This window comes from Eumetopias jubatus, unplaced genomic scaffold, assembly GCF_037043125.1.
Source record: "Eumetopias jubatus isolate StellerSeaLion01/CBP00866 unplaced genomic scaffold, mEumJub1_p1.0 scaffold_13, whole genome shotgun sequence".
NCBI lineage: Eukaryota > Metazoa > Chordata > Mammalia > Carnivora > Otariidae > Eumetopias > Eumetopias jubatus.
The window spans coordinates 49,808,254-49,817,949 of record NW_028274819.1 but is presented as its reverse complement, the minus strand read 5'-3'; the positions used below and the strand labels follow the sequence as shown (position 1 = coordinate 49,817,949).

The window sequence follows — 9,696 nt, the reverse complement described above, 5'->3', positions numbered from 1 at the left end:
CTCTTTGACTTTTCTATATTATTCATAAAATCTGGTATGTTAAAAATGTCTCTTCTGCAGTAATTTTCATCAGTTTATTTTTCCAGAAATTCACCCATTCCCATCTAGTTTCCTTATTTCTTTGAATAGAGCTGAACAAGGTCATTCTTAAAATTCCTTGAAGTTTCTCTGTATTGTGGCCTTTCATTCATTTCAACTCTAAGACTTTGTAGTTTCTCCTTTTCTCATTAAGTAAATTAGTGATTTTCCTTCTCTCTTGTTGGCTCACTCTCCCTCTCTCATTTTTCTCCTTTTCCATTTTAGTGTAATTTTTTCCTTCTTTCAAAGGCAACAAAGGTTATGAAAATAGTTTTCCAAACTCTTTGTCAATATGTTTACTACATACATATGTGCATGTGCGTATATGCATGTATATGTTATATGTACATATATGTGTAATAACATTTTTAAATATTTTTCTCATTTAAAAATATTTTAAAACTACACCTGGTTTTGTAGAAGGAAAGAAGTGCGACCAGGGTATATCAGGTAATTAAAATGCACTTTAATTGCTTTATACACAAAGTGATGATTTTATTGGAAATACTCTATTTTTACCACTTTATCAGCCGTCTGCACATTTTTAAGCATCTGGTGTCCTTTTATTCACCATCTGTGGAATGAGCGTATCTGTCTTGCCTAGTACCTTCCTCAGGGCCATCTGCATCTCTTTGTTTCTGAGACTGTACACGATGGGGCTCAGCAGAGGTGTCAGCACTGTAAATGTGACAGCCATCAGCATGTCCTCACGCAACGAGTCCCTGTCCCTGGGCGTCAGGTAGACAAAGCCAGCAAATCCGTAGTGTATGCACACCACAGTGAGCTGGGAGGAGCAAGTGGAGAAGGCCTTATACCTCCCCTGGGCAGAGGGCATCTTTACAACTGTGGACACAATGAAGACATAGGACATCGTGATGAAGACAAAGCTGCCCACCAACACAAAGGCAGAGAGCACAAAAATAGCCCTTTCCTGACGGGAGGTGTGGTCACAGGCAAGGCAGACCACAGGTGAGATGTCACAAAAGAAGTGCTGGATGATGTTGGAGTCACAGAAAGACAAGTTGAATACAATGATGACGACGCACAGGGAAACCATCCAAGAGGCCATGATGAACTGAGAGCAGATCTTATGGGTCATCAAGATGCGATAGTGCAGTGGGTTGTGAATGGCAGTATAATGGTCATAGGACATGGCAGCCATGATGAAGCAGTTATTGGCTGCCGAACCAAAGAAGAAAAACATCTGTGTGGCACACTCAGGAAGAGAAATGGAAGAGAAATGGTCTTGCTGTCAGAAAGCAGGTCCACTAACATGCAGGAGATGATTGCCATAGTGGTACAGTTTCCTGAAAAGGACAGGCCACAGAGGAAAAAGTACATGGGGGTATGAAGGCTGTGACTGAGTTTGATGGTCACCATTATGGAAACATTTGCAGCTAGGATGGTCACATGGGAGAAGAAAATCATCACAAAGAGAAGACCCTGCAAGTCTGGGAAACTGGAAAACCCCCACAGAAGGAATGTGCTCACTGTGGTATGATTGCCAAGGAATGTGCTCACTGTGGTATGATTGCCCATCATTAAATAGACTCAGTAAATTTCTCCCACAGATGTTGACATTCTTGAGGTCAAGACTCAAGATTATAAAAAGCACTGAGGTCACCTGGCCGTTAATCAAGGGCTCCTGGGCAATGACAAGACAGCTCTTCATGAGAGAGCCTAAGAAATGGGAGTTAAAAGCACCTGGCTGAATTTGAGGTCAGAGTGATGAGGAGAAAGATTCTAGTAGAAGAATCTGCATAAATGCCCTAGAGTAGGCAGAAATATATTCTGGAAACCCCTTCATTTATCACCCTTTTCTGTCTTCTATAGTCAGAATCTGCAAGGAAGAGGGAAATATGAAAGAAAAAAATGCTTATTTTCTCACCTACAGGAGTATGAGAAGTAACAGGTACAAAATGCTTATGTGATCTAATCCTAGCTTGGCATACACGAACAATGTTAACTGAATCAATACTACTTTAAGAAGTAAAAGATTTTGAATGGCTTCCAAACATCATTGGAATCTCTAGAGTTGCTCCCCAGAAGGCATTGGCTGCTTGGCTAACAATTATGCCAATAAGTAGACCTAAAATAAATGAATTTGCCATTTTCAAATTTGTACTGGTTTCCTATTTATGACTGTAAGTTGAGGCTGGAGGTGTTCAATAACTGTCTCCCATTCAGGCCGATCTTAGAGGTAAATGGTTATAAAGAGACTATCCTATCCTGGATGGCTCCTTTTTGTCCATGATGTCCTGGTGAATTCTTGAGCTTTCGGGAAAACTTCCAGGACATTTTCTAACTCATACACTTGTGGAAAGGGCTGCTTTACAGCACCACTCTTATTAAAACTCAAGTTCCTCAGGTTGTTTTCATCCCTTCTTAAACTATCCACTCTGTGTGTGAGATGACAGGATGAAAGTAACCCAGGGACTTCCCATACAATGTGGGGTTTGGGTTTCAAGCAGTATTGTCTGGGAAGGAAAGGAAAACATTGAGAAGACATCAGTGTGGAGTTGAAAGTTGGTGAAAGGCGGAAGAATGATAGAGACACATATTTTGTAAGATCCACAAAGCTTGAGGAAAAAAAAAGAAAATATACCTTTAGCTGAAAAGTGTGTATGCTCTTTATGTACTGAATTACTGGGCCAAAAAAATACAAGGAGGCACATCAGGTAACCAGTGTTAACTCAGCATCTGAAATATGCTGGTCAATATGCCATGCATTTGATAGAATTTTCTCACCAAATTTCTCCCCAAAACTCTATGTGGTAGGTATGTTGATCCTGATGTTATAAAAATAGACACTAAGGTACAGATTGCTTACTTGGCTATCCAAAGCCAATACATTAATTCCACAAATATTTATTTGATCAAATAACACATGATTGCCATAACTGCTCCTATGATAGGATATCTGGGTCACCAGGGGAGCATTCTCAAGAGTTCCATATCCTCACTCACGTCCATTCCAAGCTTCTGGCAGGCGTTTCCAAAAGGAGAAAAGAAAAACTTCAGGAAAAATTCACATGTGTAGATTTTGAAGCTCCAACTGTGATTCTGTTACTTTCTTTTTCCATTTGTATTGATTATAAATCCTTCTTTCCTCACAATACTCAAGGGAACTAGTGATTGAGAATATGTCAATATGCCATCATACCCATTACTTCCAGTCACTCTCCAAGGGCAGAGTTTGAAGATGTTTTCTGGCCAGGATTTTGTGATCAATTCACCCTCCTTGTGCTATACCAGTTCTGTAGACTGGAAGGGACATAATTGACTTCTTTTCCTAAAAACCCCTTTCCTGGTTTATTCACGCCCCCACACTTGCTAGAGATCTGGTGGATTTAGTATGCCTAATTTCTCTGAGTTAGCAGTGAGACCTACAAGAATTTGAGGCTGTTTCTTGATGTAAGCCACCTGGTAGACTCTTCTGTCCCAGCACCATATCAAAACCCTGCACTGTGGACACTGTAAACCAATCTATCTTCTAAAATGTACATCAAAACCATGGCCAGTCTGGGGACTGCAGGGACCACTATGTCACTCATCATTCCCCACCAGCCTGAACCAGAGAATTTTCCTGGCAGCTACACTTAAATTGTACTCATAGGGCAATGTTCAAAGGTAAATATTTATAATCGAGTCTTTGGAAAAGTGCATTTAATTTTCTTCCAACCAATCAGAATAAAAGTCAGCTTTGAGCCACGTTTTCTATAATTTTCAGAGAAGATATTGATATTTTTAATGGGAAAATAAATGAGTGTTTTATTGACTTATAGGTACGAATTCTGATAGGAAATTTAATAAGAATTACATAAATTAGAGGTTCATAGGTTTATGTTTTCTCTGGTTGTAAATGGCTTTCTGAGCTCATATATATGTATATATACGTGTGTGTGTGTGTGTGTGTGTGTGTGTGTGTGTGTGTATAAACTTAGTTCTTTCAATGAGGCTATATTAGATCCACCAAAGAAATACTTGTTTTTAAAAATCACAACTGTTAAATATGAAACCAAATGGTCACACCAAGAAGTTAAAGGGAAAAAGGTGTGTAGGGTAGGGGGGACACACACAAAGACTCAAACTGCCAATGGTTTACAGTGAAATGTGCAGTTAAGTAATGGGTGAAATATGGAAATTGCAGGACTTTATAAATGTTTTTCTTTACTCTTCCCTGCTTAATTCTTTTGATACAACGAAATCATCATATTCATCTTGAAATTAGACCTGGAATTATACTGGAATCTATTTTGTAATGGGGGAGGGGATTGAGCAGAATTAGAGAGACCTATGTTTAAATCCAAACTCTGCTTCTATTTCATTCATATATGCAAGTAAGCACTTTTCTTCTCTATGACATGGCCCTAAATATACCTCCTTGAAGGATTACAATACTATGCCCGTACACTTATCAGATAAGTGCCCAGTACCTGCTAGTTCCATTCCCATTTGCTAAAACATCACATGGTATAGAGACAACTTTTCCAGCAGGGGCTCAGCAACACTGGCCTGCTCACAAGTTATCCATAACACTGTACCTGCTTTTCTGCATAAGGAACTGTATAAAGTCAGTCCCTCTTGGGTTGCACCCTAGGAAAACAACAGCATTTATTCTCTATCCAGTTGTACCTTTAGTATATACATATTAAAATGTAGCTTTTAACTGCTGATTAACCCTCACAGCTACATAGATTTTACTATATTTGCTTTATCACATGTCTCTTTGCACTTTATCCCTCTATCAATCCATCCTATGATATGTGTCAAAGGAAACTACAGACACATCCTCAATACTTTCGTACACATATCAATAACTGGAGTTCAATACTTCTTACATGTTTTATTCTATGCAACTTTATGGAAATTTACATGAAGTAAAATATGTGAATCTTAGATGTACAATCACGATGAATTGGCAAATGCATCAACCTGTGTAACTCAAACACCTCTCATTATATAGAATATTAGCGTCAACCTGGGAACTTCTATGCCCCTTCCCAGTGAGTCCTAGCTCCCCCTTATAGAGATACCCATGGTCCTGATTATTTTTTCACCATGGCTTTTAGAATTTCTAGAGTTCTAGTTCTAGAATTTCATACAAATGTGATCAAACCTCACACCCTCCTTTTTGTAAAGTTTCATGGTTTTCTTTTTTTAGTATATACAAATGCAACCAGTTTTCATATGTTGATTTTGCATCTTGCAACTTTACTGAATTCATTTGTTAGTTCTAATAGTTTTTTGTAGTCTTCAGGATTTTCTATATATGAAATCATGTAATGTAAAAACAGACTATTTTATATCTTCCTTTCCAGTTCTGGTGCCTTCTTTTTTTTTTTTTTTTTTTAATCTTGCCTAATTGTTCTGGCTAGGACTTCCAGAACTGTGTTGAATTTCCAACCTGTTTCTGATCTTACAGGAAAAGCTTTCAGTTTTTCATTATTAAGTATCATGTTAGCTGTGGCTTGTCATATATGGTCTTTATTATGTTGATTATTGCTTATACATAATTTGTTGAGAGATTTTATATTATAAAAGAATATTGAATTTTGTCAAATGTAGTTCAGCATCCATTGAGACAATCTTATCATTTTTATCCTCCATTATTTTAGTGTAGTAATTCAGATTATCAAATGAAAAGGCAACCTATGGAGTGGGAGAACATATTTGCCAACCATATATCTGATAAGGGATTAATATCCAAATATATAATGAACTCATAAATCAATAGCAAAAAAAAACCTGATTAAAAATGGTTAAAGGAACTGAATAAACATTTCTCCAAGATGACCTACAAATAGCCGATAGGTTTATGAAAAAGTGCTCAACATCACTAATGAACAGGGGCATGTGAATCAAAGCCACCATGAGCTATCACCTCACTCCTGTTAAGTATTCTCAAAAAGACAAGAAATAACAAGTGTTAGGATGTGGAGGAAAGGGAATCCTTGTACACAGTTGGCAGGAATATAAATTAGTATAGTCAGTAGAGAATACAGTATAGAGGTTCCTCAAAAAATTAAAATAGAACTATATGAACCAGAAATTTCACTTCTGGGTATATAGCTGAAGGAAAAGAAATTAATATCTCAAAGAAGTATCTGCACCCATGTTCATTGCCACATTATTCGCAATAGCTAAGATGTGAAAACAACCTAAGTGTCCACTGATAGATGAACAAGTAAAAAACTCACATATATACATAATGTAATATTATTCAGCCCTCAAAAAAGGGAAATCCTACCATTTGCAGTACTGTGTGAACTTGGAGGACATAATGCTTAGTGAGATAAGCCAGAGACAGAAAGACAAATATTACATGCTATCTATGTGGAATCTAGAAAAGTTGAACTTAGTGAAACAAAAAGTAGAATAGTTGTTGCCAGGAGTTAAGGAGTAGTAGAAATGGGCTGATATTGGTCATAGAGTACAAATTTATAGTTAATGTACAACATGGTGACTATAGTTAATAATAACATATTGTATACTTGAAAATTGCTAAGAGTAAATCTTAAAAACTCTCATTACAAGAGGAAAAAAAAGTGTAACTGTGTGATGCTGGATGTTAACTAGACTTATTGTGATGATCATCTCACCATATATACATATATCAAATCATTATATTGTCTACCTGAAACTAATGTAACATTGTATGTTAATTATCTCCATAAAAAATAACAAAGAAAATTGAAAAACCTAACATTACACCTTGAGGAACTAGAAAAAGAAGAACAAACTAAGCCCAAAGTTAGGAGGTCAGGAGGAAATAACCATGATAAGAGCAGAAATAAATAACATAGAGACCAAAAAACAATAGAAAAGATCAACAAAACTAAGATCTGATTCTTTGAAAAGAAAAACAAAATTGACAAATCTTTGAGTAACTAGTACAAAAAGAGAGAAGTCTCAAATTTAGAAATGAAAAAGGACACAGTACAGCTGATACTATAGAAATACAGGATCATAAGAGACTGCTATGAACAACTACACACCAACAAATTGGACAACCTAGAAGAAATGGATAAATTCCTAAAAACATACAACCTAACAAGACTGAACAGGAAGAAATAGAAAATCTGAACACCAATAATGAGTAAGGAGAATGAAGCAATAATCCAAAACCTTCCAACAAAGAAAAACTGAGGACCATATGGTTTTACTGGTGAATTCTACCAAACATTCAAAGAAGAGTTAACACCAATTCTTCTCAAACTCTTCCCCCAAAATGAAGAGAACACTCCCAAACTCATTTTATGAGGCCCACATTACTCTGACACCAAAGCCAGAAAAGGACACTACAGAAAAGAAACCCAATTCAACAGCATATTAAAATGACTACATTCCAGGATAAAGTGGGATTTATCCCTGGCATATGAGAATGGCTCAGCATATATAGATCATAAATGTGATACACCACATTAACAAATGAATAATAAAAATCATGATCATCTCAATAGATGCAGGAAAAGCATCTATAAAATTCAACACAGTTTCATAATAAAAACTTTCTACAAATTGGGAATAGAAGGAATGTACCTCAACATAATAAAGGCCATAAATGACAAGACCATAGCTAAAATCCTGCTCAATGATGAAAGATTGAAAGCTTTCCTCCAGGAATAGGAATAAGACAAGGATGCCCACTCTTAGTACTCCTTGTTCAACATGGTACTGGAAGTCCTAGCCAGAGCAATTAGGCAAGATAAAGCAATAAAAGGCATCCAGGGGTACTTGAGTGGCTCAGTCAGTTAAGCGTCCAGCTCTTGATCTCAGCTCAGGTCATGACCTCAGGGTCATGGAATTGAGCGCCACATGGGGCTCCATGTTCAGCATGGAATCTGCTTGGGATTCTCTCTCTTTCTCTCCCTCTGCTCCTCACCCACTTGGGTGTGTACTCTCTCTCTTTCTAAAATAAATAAATCTTAAAAGAAAAATAAAATAAAAGGCATCCAAATTAGAATGGAAGAAGTAAAACGGTTACTGTTTTTAGATAACATGCTCTTACATATAGAAAATCCTAAAGACCACCAAAGAGCTGTTAGAACTGATAAACTCAGTAAGTTGCAGGTACAAGATCAACATACAAAAATCAGTTGTATCTCTATATACTAACGACTAACTATCATGAAAAATTCTGTGTTCTGTCCATATAAAGTAAGAGTCCTGGGTTTTGTATAGAGAACTTTGAAAGGTGGTACTTATTTTTTTTTTAAAGATTTATTTATCCATTTCAGAGACAGAGCACCTGTGAGTGAGCAGGGGTTAGGGGCAGAGGGAGAGAGAAAATCCTGAAGCAGACTCCCGGCTGAGTGCAGAGCCTAGGGTGAGGCTTGATCCCAGGACTCCAAGACCATGACCCAGCCAAAATCAAGAGTCAGCTGCTTAACTGACTGAGCCACCCAGGTGCCCCCAGAGGTGGTTCTTAGAAAATTACTGTTCATTGTTATCAATTTTTCTATCAGTTGCCTCTGAGAGAGGAAACACAGAGGGCTGAGAGAAGGAACCAAGGAAGGAGAAATGAAACATAGTAAGAGGAAGGAAAGAATCATGAAAAACAATTACAAAGACTTACCTCTGTGTGACTTACTATGGGAGGTGATGGATATGTTAATTAACTTGATTACAGGGATTATTTCACAATATATATGTATGAAAGCATAAAGTAGTAAACTTTAAATATACACAATTCCTATGTGTTTATTATACCTCAATGCTGAAAACAAATCATAGAGAAAACTTGAGAATATGGATGAATTAAATTTCATTCAGAGATTATTTATTTTTGCTTTAGGTAGGCCTTTAGGATGAGGCAGAACACCTTAATCCAGAATAGTATTGAGGTTACTGGAAACTGGGTTTCAATCTTTGTGATGATTTGGTCTGCTCTTGCTCTGAGTGTTCCCGTTGAAAGCATAGGGTTTTTACTAGGACCTTCCCTCCTTGCTTGACCTGACCTACAATTTCCCCAGCCTCTTACAGCTTCAAAAATCTGTTTGGTTTATCAGCAAGTAATCTGGGTTATATGTTTTTTAGCCCCTCAGACATTACTTTTCGCTTAGCAAATTCCTCAAGATGAAAAGTGATACAGAATGGTGAACTCCCAGTAAGGGTTTTTCTTTTTCTTTTTTTTTTTTTTCTTTCCAGGATCATGGATGCTCGAGCTATTTTTGTTTTTGTAGCTCTTGTATGCCTTGATGCTGAACTTTATCTATAGATATATTGTGACTAAAATCTGGGTCTACTTCAAGGACCTCACTGGCTGAGTGCTGCAGTAGATATAAGCAGGAATGACTTCTCAGAATGCCCTGGTGCCCAGGTCTTCCTATGCATGCCCCCCTTTTTGAATTACAATTTTTGAGATAACTGCCTGTTCACATATAGTTGTAGTATGTAATACAGAGTTCTTCGGTACTCTCAACCCATTGTCTCCTACTGGGGACATCTTGAGAAACTGTAGTACAATACTGCTGTTGACATTGCTATAATCTTCTTTATCTTTTTTGTAAACAAAGTACTATTATGATCTGTGTCTATTAATCTCCATATCTTAAGTCTTAGTGGTTCTGTTTCTGTTGTTCATTGTTTGCACTGGCTTCCATGCCTGTTACTTTG

At 37.1% G+C, this 9,696-nt stretch overlaps 1 pseudogene; it reads right to left on the bottom strand.

The window, feature by feature from the left end:
- Positions 1–622: 622 nt before the first annotated feature.
- LOC114219283 (olfactory receptor 10J4-like) lies at positions 623–1,617 on the bottom strand (annotated as a pseudogene).
- Positions 1,618–9,696: the final 8,079 nt, after the last annotated feature.